Here is a 26,872-nt window from a genome sequence, read left to right on the forward strand (position 1 = left end):
TGCACATTGTAATATTTTGTTTGCAGATCTGCCTATTTGCATAGTTAATTTGGGGTCTGTTTGCAAACACAAATTAGTTTGGTGCAATTACTTTGTGCACGGACATAGAGTTATTCGCTTGAGCAGTTTAACAGCATGGAAATGGCTGCATAGTAGCATATGGCTGTCTATATATATAATCACAATATTACCTGCACATATTAGTTACATAACAGTTACATTATAATTAGGGATGCTTTTAAGCCATTCAAAAGAAGAAAAAAAGTATTTTAATTAAATCAGCAAGGTGTTTTAAGTGAAGAGAAGTGAGAAAGAGCGTTTACGATTCCCAGCATTCCATCAACTGAAATGTGACGTGCACATCAGCACCTTTCCGGCTCCCATGTGGGGAAAAGCTTTTCTGGTAACAACACTGAATATTATCTTCCTGAGACCTTGCACCCAAACAAGGCAAACTGCTCTCAGACTTGCCTGCGGGACAACTTCGGATCGTGGAGTCACAGACAAATGTCAGAGCCGGAGGAGACCTCCACAGTTGTCTGGTCCACCTCACCCAGAACAGCCAGCTGAGGCCTGGGCAAGCAGGGTAGCAGACTTGGAGTCACACAGTTTAGTGGGGAAACTGAAACCAGCACCCAGATTGCATGCATTACAAGGTTGACTCTAGTACACCACCCACATCATGACATGGCCAGCACACTTTTGAACGCTGACAGAAATACCCCCTTTAGCCCATTTTCCCCCAAATTAGGAATCCGCATGTTAGACACACTGAAAAAATGAAGCAGTATCACACACATTGATTGATTAGCAGTGAAAATAAAGGGTTAAAGAACTTATCGTAAGTCATTCAAGCAAATACATGGTACTAAACATATAATGTATTTTTAGCCCCAGGGGTACAGGTCTGTGACTCGCCCAGGTTTACACACTTCACAGCACTCACCATAGCACATACCCTCCCCAATGTCCATAACCCCACCACCCTCTCCCGACCCCCCTCCCCCCAGCAACCATCAGTTTGTTTTGTGAGATTAAGAGTTTCTTATGGTTTGTCTCCCTCCTGATCCCATCTTGTTTCATTTATTCTTTTCGTACCCTCCAAACCCCCCAGGTTGCATCTCCACTTCCCCATATCAGGGAGATCATATGATAGTTGTCTTTCTCCGATTGACTTATTTTGTACTTGTGGTTTTAAAAGAATGTTGCCTTCCAATGAGAGAACACCATTTAAATGTATTAGAATGGAAGGAACCAAGCTTTGTCAGTTGAGTTCCACTCATACCATTCAACTTGGTGACATTGGGCAAGTTACTGAAACTTCTCATGATTGATCTACAATACTGAATTACATACTAAAATACTTCCTCTGCTTTACATCATGAAAAGGAACATTTCATCCAACAGGCACTGCATTACCATGAGCTTCAGATTACAAGAGGCAGGGACATACGCTTAAGGTTGATATTCCCATCTCATCACTGGGTGATATGGCTCAGAATATTCCTTACACCCAATTTTCCCCATGCTGCCAAGTACAATATTGTCTCCATCCTCTCTTGTGGAGAAAATGTGAACTTGGAGCCTAGGGGAGGAAAGCCACAGGATGCTGCTATTATCACCAGCCCAATTGAGAAGAACAAATAACATCCCAGCATAATCAACATCTTATCTCAAATCGTTTCTGTCCTTCCTCCCCGGTACACCATTTAACACTCCATGCAGATGAGACTAAACATCGTTGGTTGCGTAACACAAAAAACAGACCACAGTAGAACAGGATAAGAGATCACGGGTGTCCATCAGGAACAAATGACCATGTAATAACTCTGTAATTACATGGTAACTAGAACTGATTGAGCCTGTAAATTATATCCTTGTCACCTCCGGGTAATGATGCAGTTCTATCTCCCATCTACAGAAAGCAGCAGCACATGGCCCACAGTCACTGAGAGATAAGGGAATTCTTGGCGGATAAAGCAGATTTGCCGCTGCTGATAGGTGATAGAGAGACACGCTGAAATCTGGGAGTTAATGATTTTCCAGTTGAGGCATCACTGCCTTGCCATCTACAGCAAGGCATCTATTACGCAGCCAGTGTTCTCCATCATTAATCGGAAGGATTGATTAAAGTTCCCAAAATCAGAGATGAAAGGAACAGGCTCCCCAACACATGCACACAAAAAGGTTCCACATGTGTGTGGGCTCACACACACCAACAGCTAATGTACACGCCCCCAGCCATTTAATCTGCAGACCTTTGAAACATCACTATCGTAACATTTCACCAAATATTTTAATACTAGGAAGAATAGTGTCTCTTTTTATGCAACATTCTCTCTGGGACCATTATGCAGAGGCATTAAGAAATTCCATGTGGTAGATTATTCAGCAAATATTGTTTGACAGCCGACTGTGCACATAGCATTCTGCTAGGTGTGAGAGAGGAAACAAAGAAGCATAATACTCAATTCTCTCCCTGAAGGATCTGAGTCCACTTACACAAATAATATAAATACATAAGCAGTTAAATTAGAATGCCACAAGGCAGTATGTAATTAACTGCCAAATGATGGCACAGACAACAAAGCTAAAGAAGTACAGAAAAGAGGGAACTCACTTTGGGATGGTGTAATCATAAATATGGCTTCTTTACTGAGCCAAATGCACACCTAAGAAAGCTGAAATATCAAGTTCATTGAGGTCTGTTAGAAAGAGACATTTCAAGTGTTTCTCTATCTGCAGTGCTCTCCATTCTCCAAAAGCACAAAATAGAAACTTTTTTCATTAATGAAAAACAAAATTGTTGGGAGGAAAAACATCAGCATAAACAAGTTTCACTGTGTATAGCCAAGGTGTTAGGAGACAAGATAAATACTAATAAGCTCAATATCCCTTTAGCATTTGAGTGTTTATAACTTGGGTATATATGTAGATAATCTGTCCACAGTAGTAGGGATGTATTCTGGTCAAACACAGTGACTTAGCAACTAGGCTAAGACCTGGAGAATTGCAATCACCCAGCTAAGGAAGAACAAAACCTTAATCAAAGCCTCCAGCCATGTGGCAATGAACATGGGACACAATCCACTGGGTATCAATGGAGGTACTTCTCTGAGATCATGAGGAGAGACAGAGAGTCTATGAGTCTCTCCTGGTCTCTCTGCCCCTAAGCTCCCAACTTTCTAACTGCTATTCTTAACTAGGTGTTAAGAGAATAACAACATGATGGGAGTCATTATACAGCTATTGCTGAGGGATAATCAAAATGGCCTCTTGAGTTTTAGCTGGATTTGATGTAAACCCATTTGTCATCATCCCATCACCCACTTGAGCAAGCTTTTCACTGGCTGACCTTCCAATCACATATCTCTAGCAACATTTACCCTGCAAATGCTGTTCACTGTTGTGTGAGGTGCACAAACCCACTTGGTACAGATCTTCAAGTTAGTGACCTTCAAGTTCAGGAATCTCCAGAGACCTTGGAGATGCAAAATATAGGCCCATAGCACCTACTGGTAGCTGATCTCGGGGTGAGAGTAAGGGCACCAGATAGATAGTCTGCATTTATCCATGAAAGAAATAAAAATATACCATCTAGCCTCTGAAACCAGAGGGAGTTAACACTCCTCCAGACCCTTAGGCATTTGAAAGTTCTCTATGAAAATCTTCTCATTCTGGAGTAAATTAGTGCTATCCCAAAGAAAACATCCTCTACAATCATCAGAATTCTAGTGAGGTTAAAAAGAGTCATGTATTCCTATAATGCTTCACCAGAAAAAAATAAAATAAAATAAAATAAAAAGGCCAAGTTAACTATGCCCTTTGTAATGTTACTTATCTCTGGGTCATCATTTCCTTACTGAAAAATAAAAGGATTAAATGAGATGATCCTTAAGGTCCTTCCTAGATTGAATAGTTTATGACCTAGAAAGTCTATAATGATCAGTTCTTCAAAAGCTAATGAAGAATAATCACATCCTCAATCTCAAGCTGTAGATAAAGAAAAAGAGATTCTGGTTTTAACCAACCATTAAGTCTATAAAACAATTCAGTAATCTAAGCTCCTAACCTATCTCTGACTCATAAAACAGTTTCTCTCCAAGAACCAAGCAAGATCCTAGGGACTATGCTGGGATAAATTATGGTTGATCCACAGAAGCTTTTGTTTGATTTCACACTGAGGAACTGTATTCACAACATGATGACAGAACCTATGCTTACATGCTGCATCTGATTCCCATGACACATTTCTATAAGAAAGTAACAGCATCAGGGAACATCAAACTGCTCATCAGCAAGTGGGTCTTCCTTCATTTGGCTTCAGGAGGCAGTTCCTTCTGTTAGTCAGAACTCGAAGGCAATGACAGAACGGGACGTCTCTCTACACCTGCAATTCTCATTTTATTTACAGTGGCCACAGGATCGATATCTTCTCCCCTGGAAATAAAGCTTTCTACTTTGCATTGGAATTTATCTTCAATAGCTGGTGAAAATCATTATCACACAATGATGTTCTATTCACTACTTATGTTACCTCTTCAGCTAGGCAGATTGCCAGACATTTGACTGCCTGACACCAAGCCCACTTGGTGCACGACAAAAATAAAACCTTGCATTGCCTGGAAATAACATGAGACACACTCATCATCTAGCTAGGGATGATTGGGCTACTTTCTCTTTCTGAGGAGATGTCAGAATTCATATAAATCATCTGGTGTTTTTGCCTATAGTCACAAGCACACTCTCATTATGTGTGTATAGTGGGTATGAAGAAAAAGCTTATGAGTGGACCAAAGTTATTACAAATCCCAGAGGTGAAGCTATGAGGTCTAGAAGGTTATGTGTCCATGGCTATACATGGGCCTTGCTTATCTTTAGTTGGATTCATTGATCCAAACGTCATTTCTGTTAAATTCAAAAACATTTATTGAGATCCTACCAAGCACTGAGTACTGATCTTGGTTCTTGAAGCACACTGATGAATACAGCCTGATTAATACAGAAGTCTGATTTAGGAAGTTGGGCAAAAAGATGTGCACAGGGGCACCTGGGTGGCTCAGTGGATTCAGCTGCTGCCTTCGGCTCAGGTCATGATCTCAGGGTCCTGGGATCGAGCCCCGCCTCGGTCTCTTTGTCTCTTTGCTCCGCAGGGAGCCTGCTTCCTCCTCTTTCTCTGCCTGCCTCTCTGCCTACTTGTGATCTCTGCCTGTCAAATAAATAAATAAAATCTTTAAAACAAACAAACAAAAAAAAGATGTGCACATAATGTCAACATTCGCTGAGACATGTGAATAAGATGTTGGCAGGATACCAAGAAGGACCACCGTATGCGGTTAAGAACTCAGAGGACACTTCTCCGAGGACTTGCTATTTGAATCAGATGTCTTAATGCAGAGTCACTAAAACAGAGAAAAGGATGGCTTAGAGGACATTCTTCTGGGGAACATCCCATGCCAGTTCAGAGGTGAATGGGTATTGGCATGGGGACTGGGAGCATGATATCTATAGGAAGGTCTGAGTCACTAGCTCTTAAAGGAAGAGTTATGGCCTCTACTTCTCCAATCACCAGGAAATCTTTCCTTTTGGATATGCTGAGATTGAGGTCCCTATTGGACATTGACTTGGATGAGTGCAACATGTAGAAGAAAATTATTTGATTACATTCAAATAAGGCATCAGAGTCAGAAACAGCAATTCGGGCAGCCCCTACACACTAATGACAGTGAAAATCCGCCAAACAGATGTGGTTTTCCATGGAGAAGGCTAACAGCTTTGGATCATGGGCAGAACCCGTGTTATCAGGGCTAGCACAGGAGGGAAAGAGAGCACAGGAGACTAAGCCATGGCAGCCAGAGCAGCATAAGAAAAACCAGGTGAAGAGGCAAAACTACAGAAGCCAGAGCTGTAGGGTTTAAGGAAGGGAGAGGTGGGGGGCGGGGGCAAAAATCTGAATGCAGCAATGAAAGAAGCAGTCTAGAGTGCACTTAGGATTTGTGCAGAGTTTGGAGGCTTCAGTCAGGGCCATTTTTTAATAGCTATAGCAGTACAGAATACAGATTCCAGTTGATTAAGGAATGAATAGAAATGAGGGAGTAAATTACTATTAGAAAATGTCAATTAAGAATGAAAGAAAGGGACAGAGAAAGAGCAAGAGAAGGAGCAGAGGGCTTGGTCATGTTATGTTTTGGGGTAAAAGGCAGGAGAGAACGAGAGGATTTAGATTCCCGCCCACAAGATATTATATAACAGAGTCTGACTCTGTGTGAAATATTATTTTCAACATCAAAGACAAATACAGGTCTAAGTCTATTCCAAAATTTTATTTAACCCATCTCCAGCCTGGACCTCTTTCTTGAGCTGTAAGCTTATATAGGCAATTGCTGTCTTGGCATCTCCTCTTGAAAGCCTAACTGACATCTCAAATCTTAACAGTCAAAGCAGAACATCTGATTCTCCACCCCCAACTCTCAAACTTGCCAGTCTTCCTGTTCATGGCTCCAGGTCCACTAATTAAAAGCCTTGGAGTCCTTGACCACTAGCTTTCTTTCCCACTCAACACCCAATACATCAGCCAGTTCTGATGGTTCTACCTGTGAAACAGATTCAGAAAATGACTATTCCACATCATGCCCACGTCCCCGTGATGGTCAAAGCCACCATCATCGCTCATCTACAACATGATAACAGTCTCTCTACTGTTCCTCTTACATCCACTGGACCCTTACAACTATTCTCATGTTCCCAGAGTTATTCATTGAAAATGAATAGTTATTACTCATTGAAAATAAAAGTCAAAATAAGTCAATCCTTGGTTCAGTGTTCTTTAGTGACTTCCCTTCACATAAAGAGTAAAAGTCAAAGACTTTTAATGGTCTACAGACCCCTCCCTAATTGTATTAGATTGAGTTACTAGGCACAATTTTACTCTTTTCCTTCCCCACTGTGGACAGAGTGGATATCCCTGCCTGTCAACTTTCGGCTTGGCCATATTACTTGCTTTGACTTTGGGGATGTTAGCAGACAGGATGTGAGAAGGTTTGAGTCTTGCAAGTACATGGGTGATTAGGCTTTCTTCTTATACTCTGCTCTTCTGCCTGGAGAACAGATTTGGGGATAGGGAATAGGTTTTGAGTCTTTAGACTGGGTCCCAGATGAATCTGTGTAGAAGAGGCCTGAGTCCAATTTATAGTCTACAGCCAACACAGCCAAACCACAAATTCAAAAGTGAGGGAAAAAAATGCTATTGTTGTATTCCCTTGAGACATATCTGCAGCATTTACATGGTAATACTGAGTAATTCAATTATCTAGACTCTCACAATCTCTCAGTTCTTATCTCCTTCTCCCTCCCTCCTTCATTCTGCCCAAGCCATATTTGCCTCTTATTTTTCTGATTCCAAACATAAACTCCTGCCTCAGGGCCTTTGTACATGCAGTTCTTGCTCGCTACTCCACAATACCCCAATGGTTTCATTTTTTGTTTGCATCCTTCAGATCTCTCCTCTAATACCTTAACAAAATGTTTTTTGTGACTTCCTCTACCTCCAGCCCTTCCTCCCCTTGCTATGATTTATATTTCTCCATAGTACACCATAATACAACTGACATTTTATGAATTTATTTATTTTTTAGCCTATAGACCAGAGACTCTAACTTACATGTGTACATATACTCTGCTTAGTAATTAAACAAACATAAACTCAGGTTTCCATGCTGATTTTCAGTTCTCCCTGTCCTATAGAGCAGTGTTTTTCCAACTGTTGTGTGTGCACCAGGAAGCACTAAGTGAGATTATTTTAGTAGATAAATAGATTTTATATAAATAAAATATATGTAATTTTATTCTAGATTGAGTAGATGGGCTGGGGACTTTAAAAGTAATTGGCAAAAAGGGGAGGTAAAGATAAGCATTGGGAAGCAGGGCAGGTAGTGTGCTTAGGTGCAAATGATCCCAGTCACCTCCAGAGCCCTTGAGAGCTGCTCTGAATTACAACAGAGTTGCTCTGTGACTGATGTTTACAATAATGACCCGAGTAACAAAATAAGATAAATGATATTCTCTGTGCTTTGCTCAATAAGACAGAACAATAATATATTTTAGAAAAAGAACTCTATCAAAAAGGATTGTAATGTTTTAAGTTCAATTTAAAGGATGATAGCTCAGTTATATGACAAATTCATTCATGTGGAACACTGCTAGTACCTCATAAATAAGACTTTCCTATATAAACATAAGGATTTATAATGAATTTGCTGATTATTCTTTCCTCATGAATAATAGGTAGAATTGATTTTTTACCCACTCCTCTTCTCTAACCCACCTCCTCCCACCCTTAAATGATTTCCTTCTTTTCTCTTTAAAAAAAGAAGGGAGTTTAACAAATAGTTGTAGCTGTAAGTTAATGTATACTCCATTTCACATCATGTCAACACTAAGAGCCCATACAATTATTTTTCTGCCTGATGGACTACACAGACTGAATTTGTTAAGTGATAATTGTTGGATTAAACAGAACTTCTAGTTTCCAGTCTAGCATGAGAGGGAAGTCATTACTCCCATCCCACAAGAAAAATGCTGAGCAAACTAAAAATCAACAACCCTCTTAGATCTGGCAGAGAACTGAGGCCATAGAGCAAACTGTTGCCCCCAACACTGAAGAGACAAACATGTGAATCAGACACATACAACAGTCTCAACTTACAGGAACAGAAGCTGGCAGCAAACAGCCTTGTGGGAACCAGTACTGGGATAGGAACACTTAACACCGTGATCCAGGAATGATCACAGGTACAGGGTGGACAGCTTGGAGAGTTACAGACTCCAAGGGTTTCCAGTCTTCCACAGGCCCACACACTTGTAAATATCCTCTCCATGAGCCCTACCAGACTGTCTCAGTGATGATCAGATAAAAATCCCCTTTGTAGTTCAGTAGGAGGGAAGTAAAGGTAGCCTTTTTGAAATATACCCTGAGAACTCTGGTCTGATCTCAAGAGAAATTATTTTAACAGAGTCTAGAGAATAGGAAATACTCAAATGCAGTCTGCCATAGCCTTCCTACCTCAACTAAAGGGGGGAAAGCAAGGTAAAACTGAGGTGAAATTGTAAAGTTCCCAGTCCAGACACACAGGGTCTCTGAAACACTGAGATTTAATCATAGGACTATTGAATGCTTCTCATCCTCCCACATGTTAGTTACCTCCATATGAAAAGGGTTTCATATACTGAAAGAATTATTCATCTCAGATGGTATTTAAGAAGTCTCTAGGGAAACCCAAAGACAATCGGGTTGAAAAAAATAAGATGAAATAAACAACAACAACAACAAAAACCAAGGAGAGCAGGAGTTGTAGCCTCTGACACCTACAGCTACAGCAAACAATAAAAACTGTTTAACCCTTAGGCAGATAAATATAAAACCTTACACAAAAATACCAGTTTATCTCAGCACACTGTACATCCTGCATGTCTTTCAACAAAAAAATTATAACACATATAAGAAGACATAAAACACAGGTTGAAGAAACAGTGAACTTCAGAACCAGACTCAGATATGGGAAAATTGCTGGAATGATCAAACTAGGAATTTCAGACAGCCAATATTCTAAGGGTGTTGAAGGCAAAAGTGGACAGTACATAAAAGTAAGATCAGTAATATAAGCAGAGAGGCAGAAACTCTAAGAAAGAATCAAAAGGAAATTCTAGAAAACAAAACCACCACAATAGAAAGGAAGAATGCCATTGATGAGCTCATCATTAGGTTGGAAATGGCTGAGGAAAAATCAGTGAGTTGGAAGAAATGTCAACAGAAATTTCCAAAACTGAAATGGAAAAGGAAAAAAAACAGGAAAAAGCAACCCTACAGGAACTTAATATCTAAGAACTTTGAGTGGCTATTAAAGTTGCAATATATGAGTAATGGGCATACTAGAAGGAGAAGAAAGAGAAGACCATGAGAAATATTCAAATGTAGGAACATTTGAATATATGACTGAGATTTTCCCAAAATTAATGACAGACTCCAAACCACAGATCTGGAAGTTCAGAGAACACCAAGAAGGGAGACCAGAGAAAATAAAAAAACTACACCTGTACACATCATACTGAAACTTCAGAAAATCAAAGACAGGAAAAAAAAAAATCAAAGACAAAAAGAAAATTGGGAAAGAAGCCAGTGGGAGAGTAGGGGTGGGGAAGCACTGTTCATATAGAGAAGCAAGAGTAAGCATGCCATCTGCCTTCTGGAAAAATGAGAGCTCCTTTGCACCCCAGGAAATGTAACAAGCAGCTCCATTACCATCAACATGCTACAAAATGAATATATTCAGTTACACTGGAAGGGCTATGGCTATGGTTTGAATTGCCGTGAGAAAGAGAGTAAGAAGGAAGGTCAAGAGGCTCATGAATGTTCAAAGAAGCCAAAAAAGATGACTGGTCTGAAAGCTAAGCTCTACCATAAACAGCACCATGCTGAGAAAATACAATGAAAAAGACTATCAAGATACATGAAGAGAGAAGCCCCAAACAAAAGACTAACAGAAAGAATCCATAAGGAGTGCCTGCTTGTCTACTGGACAGGGAGAGACAGTCCTGGGCTAAGAACTTTCCAGTATGATTAAATGAAAGTGAAAAGTCACTTTACCCAAAGTCTGTGCCCAGAGAGAAACAGAAATATTAAAGGTTATTTGAACAGGAAAGAGGCAGGAGAAAGCATAGAAGAGGATGGTTACTGAAGCCTGCTTTGTGGGAGACGACTTTACACAAAAACCACCTAAATATGAAAGATTCATTAGGCCAATGGGCTTACGTTTCAAAAAGACCCATGTAACACAGCCTGAACTGAAAATCACCTTTTGCCTGCCAGTACTTGGTGTAAAAAAGAATCCTTCATCCCCACTATATATAACTTTGGGTGTTATTACCAAAGGTACTGTCCTTGAGGTGAATGTGAGTGAGTTGAGCCTTGGCAAATGAGAAAGCAACTTATTTGGGGAAAATATGCCCAGGTTACCATAATCCTAAAAGCAATGGGCCTAGATGCAGTCCTGATGATTTGACAACAGTTTCAGACAAGGAACTTCTTATAATTACTGGAGACTATAAACCAATCAGGAAAACCGCCATTACTGTGGTGCTTCTGAATACCACCAAACGGCCTAACATCTGCAGTCATCAAGAGGACTATTTATTCCATTGTCAAAAACATTAAAATAGCACAGTTCAAAAAAAAAAAAAAAATCTGACTTCAGAAAACATACCATCAAGGAGAGAGGAGGTTAAAAATGTCATGTGTTAAGAGAAAAGAACCACTAACCTAAAATATTATATACAGCAAAATTATTCCTCAAAAGTAGAAAAGAAATACTTTCCCAAACAATCAAAAACTGAGGGAATTGGTTGTCAGTAGACCTGTCTTGCAAAAAATTTTAGTAAGCTCTTCAGAGAGAAGGGCAATGATATAGGTCAGAAACATGGAGCCACATAAAGTGTGGGTTATTTTGTTTACCCATTCTCATTTATTTAAAACATCTCTGTCAATCAGAGCTTCTGATGAGCATAAGGCGATCAGCACTGAGCCAGCCAGTTGTAGTTCCAGCCTGAAGCCAAAAAATGACATTTAAGTTCTCATGTATGGCCTCCCCAAGGGAAAAAGGAAGAGCACCATCAGGGTTTTCAGGTGGATAACATCTATGACAGGGATAACTCTGTATTTTTTCCAAGGCCTTGGAATAAATTGGGATAATTCTCAGGATGAATTTATTTTGTAAGATTCTTTCCTATTTGCTACGAATAAGTCAGGAATCTAGAGTGTAGATAAAGCCTAAACAATTTAGACTGCCATGTGTTTATGACTAGGAAATGGGAGTCAGGATGAACGTATTCAACGCTTTTTTAATTGCTAACTGAACATCATCTATTGATTTGTTTTTTGCTTTTTGTTTTTCCCCAATCTGCTTGGTCCTAACCATCACATAATCCTCAGTACCATTTATTTCTTGAGAAATGAAGAGATACAATTTTCTTTTCTTATGTCCCCTCATCTGAGTCAAAATCCAAGCTAAAACTGAACAAAACAAAACCACAGCAAAAATATTTGTCCTGTTCTCAACACCAATTGCTGCTGGTAATATCTGTGAATTGCCAGCATTGGAAGCTAGTCGTTCTCACCAACACACACTAGGATTCTCTGCAGCACATTTACAACCATATGAAAGCAGATGGCGAAAGCACTATAGATAAAAGACTAACAACAGAAGGAGGAAAAATGCTTCTAATGAAAATACTAAAAAAAGAATGGCTGAACTCTATATTCTGTGCACTTCCTTAACCTAAAGAAGGGTTTCTGCAACATGATCTGGAGATGACCTAACAGTCAGGGACATCTCATAAATGAACCCCAGAATGGTTTGCATACTTGACTATTTGCACTCCTGATGAATGACAATTTGCAGGGAGGTACAGAGCAATGGTCATTAAATAGCCGCTTAGCAAGACTTCCTGACAATGCAGGGCAAACTGTTCACCCAAAGGATATACTGAGCTCCCACTGCAGGGGAAATGTATTACTAGTAGCAATATTATTGGTATTAGCAATAATTATAATAATTATGAGCATATACACAGCACTTTTGTATCTATGAAATGCACTGCATTCATCATAATGATTAGCATTTGTACAGTACTTTGTATTTCCCAAACATTCTCTGCTCATTAATTAGATAATGCTGGCAACATCTGTGGGCAAGTGTTACTTCTCCCGTTTTATAGACACAAGACAAAGAGAAATTAATCGACTCGCCCAAGGCCACATGATGAGTCTGTGACAGAATCAGGATTCCATTTTTTATGTTCCCAAATCTCTATTTTGTCTTCACTCCCTGCAAAGCCAGCTAGTTGCTTCAGTTGAAGGGGCAAGGGAAGTGCATGGGTCATGAAATTTCCTCACTCCTATAGCCCAGGAGTCGTTAGGAAGTGCCACTGAAGCCATGTGGAATCTATATTCTCGGAAAACTTCAGGGATGAAAAGTATTTCTCAAAAATCATTCTAGTGCACTGGTTCCCATAACTGCCTCAGGCCACACTCCAGGACAATTCAGTCAGAGTCTCCTGGGTGTGGCCCTAGAGATCAGTAGTTTTTCGAGCTCCCCAGGGGACCCCAATGGGTGACCATGGTTGAGTTGAGAACTATGAGTCTGGTGCAGTGGCTCTCAAAGTTCAGGGAGCATTAAATTTCCCCGGAGGGTTTATTAAAGCACAGATTGCATGGCCCTGCTCTCCAAATTCCTAATATGGGGAGAGAGGGGGTGTGCAAGAATTTGCATTTCTAATACCCTCCCGCATGATGCTGACCACCAATCTTGTCCCAAATAGCACTGATCTAAGTATTTTCAGTGCAGACAGAAGAATTATTAAATTGTTTCAAAGATACCTTCAAACCCAGGCACTAAGACTTTGATAACTAGACAGAAACTGATATAACAGTTAATACGGACTGACCAAATCCTGGCCACACAGGAAGGCTCCATTCTCCAGTGTCCCTTACAGGGGAAGCTGATATACCTCATGACTGACCACTAAATGATGGAGCATGGAGAGAAATGCCACTCTGGGCCCGACCATTCAATGTCCTTCTCCATCTCCCATATTCTTCCACTGCTCAGTCCTCCAGTCTCCTGTTCCTTCACCTGCAGTGTGCAGGCCATGGGACTCCCGAGATGGGCAGTGGCTCACAGGGGAAAGAAGTCAGATCTGGGAGTCCTTGGTTAGCTGCAACCCCTCCAGGCAGTAAAGAGTGGAAGAATTTACAGGATTGCATTTGGTCTCACAGGTCTCAGGGCTTATTTATCTCTGCAGCACAGTCCAGCCCATCCTGATACCCACTCTCATTATGATCAGTGTACATGGTTGGGGATTTTCCCTAACCTTCTGAAAACACCAATTAAATTTGACAGACAAGTGAGAAAGAGGCCCAAGGAAAGTATTTAAAAGTGATAACCACATACCTCAGAGTTTGAGTATGTGACTGAATCAGAAGTTGACAACTTTAGGGAATCCTCAGAATATACTCATCCTAGTATGAGTGCAACCAGACTCTGCTGCAGAGTCAACTACTGGTGAGGCGTAAATGTAAAAAGGAGAGGTGCAGCTTTGGGCTTGCCCTACACAGGACTCTCAAGAGTCAATGGTCAGAAACAGAATGGCAAGAACTGACCTATGCATCATATCGGTAGGGAAGGGCATAGCCTGGAGGTCTTTGGGAATATGAATAGAGAAAAAAATGTTTTCGTTCACAAAACAAATAATACTTTCCTCCCCTCCAAAAGTTTTTTTTTCTCGTTAATTCTAGCACCCACCCTGATGCTGTTCTCATCAGGAAAAATCCTAAACAAACCTATGGGGCACAGGGTGCTACTGCTGAGTGAACCCTGGGAGTCCAGAAACCCAGAAACTGAGTATCTGGGGGTGGGGAGTAATACTGTTTCAAAAAAACAAAACAATTGGAGAGCAAAACACTCTGGCTGTCTGTCCCTAATTCAGTCAGTCCTCCAGGCGGGGGCAACACCTTTGCCAGGGCTTCTGTCCCTCTCGCATGCCCAGCTGTAACCAGAGGGCCCAATTTCACAGCTGTTCATTTTCAAATCGTACTTATGTTTCCCAGCTGTAGTGCCATATTACTGGAGATTGTTTGCCATCAGCTTTAATTAAGAGAGGTTTAATTTTCCAACATTATTTTGGCTCCTCCCTGGCCCAACACCCACATCAAGAGATGCTGTTTTCTCCCCAGCCTCCACTATGGCATGTGCCCAGTAACACCGGGGGTCCTTTCCCACAGCTTCCCAAGGGACATGGCATGAAGACTCTAGCACATGGCTAGAGTCTACAGTTAATGAGTCTTCCCTGCACCACAGAGCCTTGTAATGAAAGTAAAATGTTCCTTCTGCAAACCCAGGCCCCTTTTTTATTCTCTACAGTATTTTTTTTTCAAGTCTTCCCATGAGCTTCACATGGAGCCAGCCTAAGGAACTCAAACTTGATTCCAATCTGATTATCCAACATGGTCCTATCAGCTGAGACAGCAACATTTATCACATTAATAGGAAGGATAGAAGAAAACTGGGATCCCATCCAGCAGGAGCGTTTTTATCACATGTTGCACTGTCTTACAAATCCAATTATCACCAGCTGAAGGTCTTAACAGCCCTTGAATTGCAGCTTTCAAATCTTAAAGGACCATGATGCACAGTTTCTTAGATTCTTTGAGCTGTAGATTTGTCAGTACAGTTCCAGGCAACCAGTCCACATGATAGTTTCAGAACTAATGCTGCCTATGGAATGTTTGTCCTGGGTTCAAGCAGTGCATTTAACAGAAGCTTAGATTGGGGGTTTCATTGGTTTATTCTACTCAACAAATATGAGCCTCTAATTTTACTTCACAGTCAGAACTAACATCTTGCAAGCAAAGTGCTGTAAGGTTCTGAGGTGAGATCATGGCAACTGTCAAAAACTGAAGGCAGTGTCTTTTGTTTCACTTATGAATTTAGAGAGCTGTGAGAACAAATATCAGGTGGGCGCTTACGAAACATCACCCACAGTTATAAAGGTCTGAGAACAGTACTAAATAAAAGCCAGCAACTTCCAGTAGCAACTTCAAGTAGAGCTTGGAAATGCTCTGTCCACCAAAAAGTAGAATATAAAGTTCAACAAAAGTGATAAAACAAAACACAACCATACTGAGCAAAGGCATACAAAAACCAGAGCAGCATATATTCTTGTAAAAGTGCTGAACTTTAGTGAAGAACTCTGGGGATATTTGGTGTTCTGACATCACCACCAGTCCAGTCAATGTTGAGGTTCTTTCATGGCAGGGCAAGTTGTGAGGACCAGCAGCTTCACTGCCATGATTTAAGTGGCTCACCTAAACTAGAGCAGTAAGTGATGCTGGTATTGTTCATAGAAATGACCCTCTTAAGGGCTAAAGAGGAGAGCCAATGGTTCTACTAACATGAGGTTTGGTCAGGGTTGAGAAAGCATATATCTACATGCTTGTACAGCCTAGAAAGCACTCATGTCAGCCATACACTCTTCATTGACTCGGAGGCTGTGAACATGAGCTTAAAGGACACAAAGGGCCCTAGTAGAAGGCAAAAACAAAAGCATATTGGAAAATGGACTGAAGATTGAATAGGCTTCCCTATCCACACACTAATCTATCTGAAGAAGATTTACTGGCTTGAGGTATTCAAGCACAGCTTTTATTCAATCACTGGCTGACAACTCAGCTTCAAAGACCAAAGGGCAAGCTGTGGGAAACTAGGCTTTAAAATTAAAACAAAGTTGTTTTTTTTTTTAATCTGAGGACAGACATTAGTGACTGCACATTGTATAGCAGAGAAGACAGATTTCACTGATTATTCTAATCAATTTACTAGACAAAGGAAATAAACAAACAAACAAAAATAGAGCAAAAACAACAACCTTTACAGGGGGAGGCCTAGGATCCAGGATCCAGGTTTGTTACATATACCATCTGAAATATCAACTTAAAAAGAGAGAGAGAGAAAGAGAGAGAGATGCACAGAGAAATAGGAAACTGTGACCTATACTCACAAAAAAAGTAAATAGAAACTCTGTGAGTGTTCCCAGATACTGGGTTCAGCAGTTAAAACTTCAAAGCAGCTCTTATAAATATGTTTTAAAAACTAAAAGAAACCATGTTTTTAATAATTAAAGTAGGACAACAATAAATAAGGAAATTGGAATTTTTCAACACTGAAACAAAAATTATGAAGAACCAAGTGCAAATTATGAAGTAGAAAAATATATGATGAGAAAAGGAAAATTTAACTGAAGGACTCAGAAGACAGAAGAAAGAATGAGTGAACTTGGAAACAGATCAATAGAAATTATCCAAACTGAAAATCAGAGGGGGGAAAACAGCAGAAAAATATACAGTCTCAGAGTATCAACATATACATAATGGGAGTCTCAGTATAAGAGAAAGAGAGGGACAGAAACTATATTCAAAGAAATTGCTGGGAAATTTTCCCAAAGTTGGTAAAAAAAAAAAAAATCAATCTACATAACTGAGAAGTTCTGTAAGTCCAATGTAGGATCACTGCAAAGAGATCCATGCCTAGAAACATAATAATCGAACAACTGCAACCAAAGGGAAAGAGAAAATCTTGACAGCAGCAAAATAAAACTGACAGGAGAGCAGTGATATGGTTAAAGCTGCCTTCTCATCTGAAACAATGGAGGCCAAGGCAGTGGGATGATATATTCAAAGTACTGATAGGAAAAAAAAAATTCTGCAATCAAGATTCTATATCCAGCAGAACTCTCTGTCAAATATGAAGGTGAAACACAAACATTCTCAAATAAACAATCTGTTGCTAGTGATCTACCTTTCAAGTAACACCAAAGAAAGTCTTTCAGGATGAAAAGAAATGACCAGGTGGTAACTTGAATTCATAACAAAAAATGAAGAACAGAACAAGTGCTAAGTATATAGAATTATATAAAAATCCTTATAAATGTTTTACAAATCATAAAAAGCATTTTTTAATTTCTTCTCTAAAGTCTTTAAAATATAAAATTGAATAAAATATTACAATATGTACTGCTATGTTGATAACATACATATATATAGCATATCAAATAGTAATAACACAAAGAAGTGGGGAGGAAATACAATAGAGTAAATTTTAAGTCGCCTGAATGGCTCAGTCAGTTAAGCATCCAACTCTTGATTTCCACTGAGGTCATGACCTCAGGGTAATTAGATTGAGTCCCATTTGGGGCTCCACACTAGGTGTGGGCCCTGTTTGAGATTTTCTCCCTCCCTCCCCTTCTGCTCCCTCACCTCTGGCATACATGGTTTCTCTCTCTCTAAAAACAAAATAAACAAACAAACAAATAAAAGAGAGTAAATTTTCTATATTGTGCCAGAACTTACTTAGTGTTAATCTGAAATAGATTGTGAAAAGCTAAACTGAATAGAAAAATCATTAAAGCAACTGATAAAACCACAATTCAAATATAGATAAAATTTCAATACAAGAATGATAATGATACTCTAAAAAATATTTAACACAAAAGTAGTCAATTTAAAAGAAACAAAGGAACTTAGAGAATAGGAATCATACAGAAAACAAGTGTAAAATGTCAAATGTAAATCCAACCTTTAAAACAATGATCATTAAATATAAATGGCATAAATATCCCAATTGAAAGGCAGAGATGGTCAGATTAGATAAAAATGTAAAATCACAATATAAACTGTCTTAAAGAGATACACCATGCATTCAAAGTTATGAATATGCTTAAAATAAAAAGATACCATGCAAACAATAAACATAAGGAAGAAGGCATCCAGATTAGAAAGGAAGAATTTTAATATCAGACAAAATAAACTTTAAGACTAGAAACATGATTAATGACAAAGAGGTACATTATATAATGAAATGCACATAGGATGTGTTTCATGGAAGAGCTGTATATTGGGAGGATAAAAAATTATATATGAATCTAAAAGCTCAACATCAAAACAATGCAAAGAAAAATGGACAAAATTGCAAGAAAAAATAGACTCATCAGTTGAAGCTGAAAATTTCAATACCTCACTCTCAATAATTGATAGAAAAAAACAAGTTTTAAGGACTACTATGAACCAATCTGACCTGTTTATTTTCTACAAGACTCCAGTCAGTGTCCATACCTTAAATGTGTACTTCCAATGCACATGGAAAATTCTCTAGGATTAAATTTACAGTAGAACAAAATAACATCCAAAAGGATTGAATCATGGAAAGTATTTCCCCAATATTGACATAATTAAATCATAGACCAATAACAGATAGAAATCTGGGAAATCCTGAAATATTTGTAAATTAAACAATATACTTATAAATAATGCACTGATCAAAAAAGAAGACACAAAAAATAAAAAATATTTTGTGCTGAATGGAAACAAAACATAACATTTCAACATTTAAGGGATGTAATAAAAGCAGCATTTAGAGGGGAATTTATAGCTGTAAATACTTAACAATAGAAAAGAAGAAAATTCTCAAATTAATAACCTATGCTTCCACCCTAGAAACTAGAAAAAAAGAGAAAACTAAATTGAAATCAAACAGAAGAAGAAAAATACAATGATTCATGGGGGGAAATCAATGAAATAAAATGAACCAATGAAACAGAAGTTGGTTCTTTAAAAAATTAACAGAACTGGCAAATCTTTAGAGTAATTAAGAAAAAAAAATTTGCCAAAGTCAAATGAAAGGACATGATCCTACAGACCCTAAGACAATACAATATAAACAGAATAGAAGAGAATATTAGCAACTTTATGCCAATAAATTATACAAGTTAGATAAATTCCTACAAAGACAAAGTTGCCAAACTGACTCAAGAGAATTAAAATAGCTGAATAGAACTAAATCAACTATTAAATTAGTAATTAAAAATCTCCCCTCAAAGAAAAGCCTAGTTCATGTGGTTTCACAGTGAATTCTATCAAATATTTTAAGAAGAAAAATATTAGCCCATCACAAAATCTTTCAAAATATATATAGAGATGGAGCACTTCCAACTCATCTTATAAGGACAGTATTACCTTATACCAAATCCAGACAAAGAAATCACAAGTATAAAACCCAAAACTACAGAAAAAAAGATCCCTCATAAACACAGATGTAAAACCCTTTAACAAAATATTAACAAGTTGAATCTAGCAACATATAAAGAGAATTATATACCAAAATCAACTGGGTCTTAGTATCTGAAAATCAATTAGTGAAATACATCATCTAATAGAATAAAAGAAAAAGTCACATGGTCATCTCAATACATGAATAAGAAACAATGGGTAAAATTCAACACCCATTTACAATATAAACTCTCAATCAAGTGGATTAGAAAGAAACATCCTCAATCTGACAAAGATATCTATGAAAAATCCTCAGCTAAAATCATAAAATAATGATGAAATGATGAATGTTTCCTCCTAAGGTCACTGAAGAGGTAAGTGATATCCAATTTTGACAATTATTTTCAACACTGTACCAGAGGCTCTACTCAGTGCAGAAAGAAAGAAAGAAAGAAAGAAAGAAAGAAAGAAAGAAGAGGTGGGGGAAGGGAGGAGAGGGAGGGAGGAAGGAAGAAAGAAAGGAAAAGGAGGGAAGGAGGGAAGGAGGGAGGGGGGAAAGAAGGAAGGAAGGAAAGGGAGGGAGGAATAAATCTGATAAAAAAGGAAGATGTGTCTTTATTCTCAGGTGATATAATCCCTGATGTAGAAGATTCTAAAGAGTTCACAAAGAAATTAGAACTAATATGCAATTTGGCAATGTTGCAGAAAATAGAGATAAATAAAATTGAACTGTATTTATATAAATAATTAAATACCTAAGAGTAAATGTCTATACTGATAACTATAAACCAGGGTGGACAGAAATCTTAACATATCTAAGTAAATGGAGACATTTCATGTTTATGGATATGAAGACTCAATATTGTCAAGGTGACAATCTATAAAACCAATGCAACTCCTATCCAAACCTCAGCAGGCTAGTATTCACTGAAAAATCTATTTCTAATCTATACATGGAAAACCAAAGGATGTAGAAGAACAAAGACAATTTTGAAAAAGATGATCGAATTGGAGAACTTAACACTACCTGACCTCAAACGTACTATAAAGTCACAGTAATTAGTAATGTGTGTTACTATGTAAGGATAGACATTTAGATCAATAGAATAAAAGTGATATTCCAGAAATAAATATCATTCAAAAAATATTCATAAGTCCATTTATGGTCAATTAAATTTTGACAAACTGCTAAAAAAAAATTCAACGGGAGAAAGGTTGTATCTTCAACACTTGGACCTAGATCAGCTGAACTTCTGTGTGAATAAAAATGAATTTAAGTGGTGCCTGGGTGGTTCAGTCAGTTAAGTGTCTGCCTTTGGCTCAAGTCATTATCCCAGGATCCTGGGATCTATGCCACATTAGGCTCCCTGCTCAGTGAGGAGCCTACTTTCCCCCCTCCTTCTGCAGCTCCCTGCTTCTGTTCTCTTGCTCTCTCTTCCCTTCTCTGTCAATAAACAAATAAATAAACAAATAAATAAAATAAACAGACAAATAAATCTTTTAAAAAATGAATTTAGGGGCGCCTGGGTGGCTCAGTGGGTTAAAGGCTCTGCTTTCGGCCCAGGTCGTGATCTCAGGGTCCTGGGATCGAGCCCCACATCGGGCTCTCTGCTCCTTGGGGAGCCTGCTTCCTCCTCTCTCTCTGCTTGCCTCTCTGCCTCTTTGTGATTTCTCTCTGTCAAATAAATAAAATATTTTAAAAAATGAATTTAAGTCCTTGGTTTACATTATACAGAAAATAACTCAAATTGAATCAAAGATTTAAATGTAAGATCTCAAACACTATTATACTTCTAGAAGAAAATACAGGAGAGGGGCGCCTGGGTGGCTCAGTGGTTTAAAGCCTCTGACTTCGGCTCAGGTCATGATCCCAGGGTTCTGGGATCGAGCCCCACATCAGGCTCTCTGCTCTGCAGACAGCCTGCTTCCTCCTCTCTCTCTCTGCCTGCCTCTCTGCCTGCTTGTGATCTCTATCTGTCAAATAAATAAATAAAATCTTTCAAAAGAAAATACAGGAGAAATATTTTAAGTGGGAGGAAGGCGAGAGGGAGAAGGAGAGGGACAAGTAGACTCCCTAATGAGTGGGAAGCCCAACTCAGGACTTGATCCCAGGACCCTGAGATCATGACCTGAGCTGAAGGCAGACACTTAACCAACTTAGCCACCAAAAACTTGTTGTTGTTGTTGTTGTTTTTTAAACACCATTAATAAATGAAAAGACACTTGCGACTATCTTCTCCCATTCCGTGGGTTGCCTCTTTGTTTTGTTGACTGTTTCCTTTGCTGCGCAGAAGCTTTTGATCTTGATGAAGTCTAAAAAGTTCATTTTCGGGGCGCCTGGGTGGCTCAGTGGGTTTAAGCCTCTGCCTTCGGCTCAGGTCATGATCTCAGGGTCCTGGGATCGAGCCCCGCGTCGGGCTCTCTGCTCAGTAGGGAGCCTGCTTCCCCCTCTGTCTCTCTCCTCCTGCCTCTCTGCCTACTTGTGGTCTCTGTCAAATAAATAAAATCTTAAAAAAAAAAAAAGTTCATTTTCACTTAAGTTTCCTTTGTCTTTGGAGACATGTCTTGAAAGAAGTTACTGTAGTGGATGTCTAAGAGGTTACTGTCTATGTTCTCCTCTAGGATTTTGATAGATTCCTGACTCACGTTGAAGTCTTTTATCCATTTCGAGTTTATCTTTGTGTATGGTGTAAGAGAATGGTCAGTTTCATTTTTTTATACATAGCTGTCCAATTTTACCAGCACCATTTATTGAAGAATCTGTCTTTTTTCCACTGGATATTTTTTCCTGTTTTGTCGAAGATTATTTGACCATAGAGTTGTGGGTCCCTATCTGGGCTCTCCACTCTGTTCCACTGGTCTATGTGTCTGTTTTTGTGCCAGTACCACGCTGTCTCAGTGATCACAGCTTTGTAGTAAAGCTTGAAATCAGACAACGTGATGCCCCCAGTTTTGTTTTCCTTTTCAACATCTCCTTAGCAATTTGGGGTCTCTTCTGGTTCCATACAAATTTTAATTTGTTTGTTCCAGCACTTTAAAAAAGATATGGTCCAGGGAGAGGAGTCAAGATGGCAGAGAAGTAGCAGGCTGAGACTACATCAGGTAGCAGGAGATCAGCTCGATAGCTTACCTAAACATTGCAAACACCTACAAATCCAATGGGAGAGCGAAGAGAAGAAGAACAGCAACTCTAGAAACAGAAAATCAACCACTTTCTGAAAGGTAGGACTGGCGGAGAAGTGAATCTAAAACGACGGGAAGATAGACCGCGGGGGGAGGGGCCGGCTCCCGGCAAGCGGCGGAGCAACGGAGCACAAAATCAGGACTTTTAAAAGTCTGTTCCACTGAGGGACATTGCTCCAGAGGCTAAACCAGGGTGAAGCCCACGCGGGGTCAGCGTGGCCCCAGGTCCCCCAGGGTCACAGAAGGATCGGGGGTGTCGGAGTGTCGCAGAGCTCGCAGGTATTAGAACGGAGAAGCCGGCTACAGAGACAGAGCCGAGGACTGAACTCTCAGCTCGGGGTTACCTTGAACTCGTCTCGGGCTGGGTGAGCTCGGAGCGCGGCTAGAGGCTGGGGATACGGGAGTGATTGGGAGCTGTCCTCTGGGGGCGCACTGAGGAGTGGGGGCCCGGGCTCTCGGCTCCTCCGGGCCAGAGACTAGGAGGCCACCATTTTCATTCCCGTCCTCCGGAACTCTACGGAAAGCGTTCAGGGAACAAAAGCTCCCAAAAGCAAACCCGAGCCGATTACTTAGTCCAGCCGCCGGTAAGGGCGGTGCAATCCCGCCTCGGGCAAAGACACTTGAGAGTCACTACAACAGGCCCCTCCCCCAGAAGATCAACAAAATATCCACCCAGGACGAAGTTCATCTATCAAGGAAAGTAGGTTCAATTCCCAAGACAGAAGCGCAATTCCAGAGGAGGAGAAAGCAAAGCATGGAACTCATGGCTTTCTCCCCATGATTCTTTAGTCTTGCGGCTACTTCAATTTTTTTTTCTTTTTTCAATTTTTTTTTCTTTTTTCTTCTTCTGCTAAATTTTTTAACACCTTTACCCTTTTCTTTTTTAACGTTTTTTGACTAGCTTATCTAAATATATATATTTTTTCTTTCTTTTTTATATTTTTTCTTTATTTGTTTTATTTTTTTTTAATTTTTTTCTTTTTTTTTTTCTGAATCTCTTTTTATCCCCTTTCTCCACCCCACAATTAGGGGTCTCTTCTCATTTGGTTACAGCGCATTTTTCTGGGGTCTTTGCCACCCTTTTAGTATTTTATTTGTTCCTTCATATCCTCTTATCTGGACAAAATGACAAGGTGGAAAAAATCACCACAAACAAAAGAACAAGAGACAGTACCGAAGGCTAGGGACCTAATCAACACAGACATTGGTAATATGTCAGATCAAGAGTTCAGAATGACGATTCTGAACATTCTAGCCGGGCTCGAAAAAGGCATGGAAGATATTAGAGAAACCCTCTCTGGAGATATTAAAGCCCTTTCTGGAGAAATTAAAGAACTAAAATCTAACCAAGTTGAAATCAAAAAAGCTATTAATGAGGTGCAATCAAAAATGGAATCTCTCACTGCTAGGATAAATGAGGCAGAAGAAAGAATTAGTGATATAGAAGACCAAATGACAGAGAATAAGGAAGCCGAACAAAAGAGGGACAAACAACTACTGGACCACGAGGGGAGAATTCGAGAGATAAGTGACACCATAAGACGAAACAACGTTAGAATAATTGGGATTCGAGAAGAAGAAGAAACAGAGAGGGGAGCAGAAGGTCTATTGGAGAGAATTATTGGAGAGAATTTCCCTAATATGGCAAAGGGAACAAGCATCAAAATCCAAGAGATGCAGAGAACCCCCCTCAAAGTCAACAAGAATAGGTCCACACCCCGTCACCTAATAGTAAAATTTACAAGTCTTAGTGACAAAGAGAAAATCCTGAAAGCAGCCCGGGAAAAGAAGTCTGTAACATACAATGGTAAAAATATTAGATTGGCAGCAGACTTATCCACAGAGACCTGGCAGGCCAGGAAGAGCTGGCATGATATATTCAGAGCACTCAACGAGAAAAACATGCAGCCAAGAATACTCTATCCAGCTAGGCTATCATTGAAAATAGAAGGAGAGATCAAAAGCTTCCAGGACAAACAAAAACTGAAAGAATTTGCAAACACCAAACCAGCTCTACAGGAAATATTGAAAGTGGTCCTCTAAGCAAAGAGAGAGCCTAAAAGTAGTAGATCAGAAAGGTACAGAGACAATATACAGTAACAGTCACCTTACAGGCTAATAATGGCACTAAATTCATGTCTCTCAATAGTTACCCTGAATGTTAATGGGCTAAATGCCCCAATCAAAAGACACAGGGTATCAGAATGGATAAAAAAACAAAACCCATCAGTATGCTGCCTACAAGAAACTCATTTTAGACGCGAAGACACCTCCAGATTTAAAGTGAGGGGGTGGAAAACAATTTACCATGCTAATGGGCATCAGAAGAAAGCTGGGGTGGCAATCCTTATATCAGATCAATTAGATTTTAAGCCAAAGACTATAATAAGAGATGAGGAAGGACACTATATCCTACTCAAAGGGTCTGTCCAACAAGAAGATCTAACAATTTTAAATATCTATGCCCCTAATGTGGGAGCAGCCAACTATATCAACCAATTAATAACAAAATCAAAGAAACGCATCAATAATAATACAATAATAGTAGGGGACTTGAACACTCCCCTCACTGAAATGGACAGATCATCCAAGCAAAAGATCAACAACGAAATAAAGGCCTTAAATGACACACTGGACCAGATGGACATCACAGATATATTCAGAACATTTCATCCCAAAGCAACAGAATACACATTCTTCTCTAGTGCACATGGAACCTTCTCCAGAATAGATCACATTCTGGGTCACAAATCAGGTCTCAACCGGTATCAAAAGATTGGGATCATTCCCTGCATATTTTCAGACCACAATGCTCTGAAGCTAGAACTCAATCCCAAGAGGAAATTTGGAAAGAACCCAGATACATGGAGACTAAACAGCATCCTTCTAAAGAATGAATGGGTCAACCAGGAAATTAAAGAAGAATTGAAAAAAATTCATGGAAACAAATGATAATGAAAACACAACAGTTCAAAATCTGTGGGACACAGCAAAGGCAGTCCTGAGAGGAAAATATATAGCGGTACAAGCCTTTCTCAAGAAACAAGAAAGGTCTCAAGTACACAACCTAACCCTACATGTAAAGGAGCTGGAGAAAGAACAAGAAAGAAACCCTAAACCCAGCAGGAGAAGAGAAATCATAAAGATCAGAGCAGAAATCAATGAAACAGAAACCAAAAAAACAATAGAAAAAATCAATGAAACTAGGAGCTGGTTCTTTGAAAGAATCAATAAGATTGATAAACCCCTGGCCAGACTCATCAAAAAGAAAAGAGAAAGGACCCAAATACATAAAATCATGAATGAAAGAGGAGAGATCACAACTAACACCAAAGAAATACAGACAATTATAAGAACATACTATGAGCAACTCTACGCCAACAAATTTGACAATCTGGAAGAAATGGATGCATTCCTAGAGACATACAAACTACCACAACTGAACCAGGAAGAAATCATAATCCTGAACAGGCCCATAACCAGTAAGGAGATTGAAACAGTCATCAAAAATCTCCAAACAAACAAAAGCCCAGGGCCAGACGGCTTCCCAGGGGAATTCTACCAAACATTTAAAGAAGAACTCATTCCTATTCTCCTGAAACTGTTCCAAAAAATAGAAACGGAAGGAAAACTTCCAAACTCATTTTATGAAGCCAGCATCACCTTGATCCCAAAACCAGACAAGGATCCCACCATAAAAGAGAACTACAGACCAATATCCTTGATGAACACAGATGCAAAAATTCTCACCAAAATACTAGCCAATAGGATTCAACAGTACATTAAAAGGATTATTCACTACGATCAAGTGGGATTTATTCCAGGGCTGCAGGGTTGGTTCAACATCTGCAAATCAATGTGATAGAACACATTAATAAAAGAAAGAACAAGAACCATATGATACTCTCCATAGATGCTGAAAAAGCATTTGACAAAGTACAGCATCCCTTCCTGATCAAAACTCTTCAAAGTGTAGGGATAGAGGGAACATACCTCAATATTATCAAAGCCATCTATGAAAAACCCACCACAAATATC

At 39.3% G+C, this 26,872-nt stretch overlaps 1 protein-coding gene and 1 pseudogene across 6 annotated transcripts in view; one reads left to right on the forward strand and one right to left on the reverse strand.

The window, feature by feature from the left end:
- NTM (neurotrimin) overlaps positions 1 to 26,872 on the reverse strand; it is a 964,245-nt gene that overhangs the window by 280,402 nt on the left and 656,971 nt on the right. The window lies entirely within an intron of this gene.
- Positions 10,305 to 11,057, forward strand: LOC123949757 (annotated as a pseudogene).

This window comes from Meles meles, chromosome 8, assembly GCF_922984935.1.
Source record: "Meles meles chromosome 8, mMelMel3.1 paternal haplotype, whole genome shotgun sequence".
Classification (NCBI taxonomy): Eukaryota; Metazoa; Chordata; class Mammalia; order Carnivora; family Mustelidae; genus Meles; species Meles meles.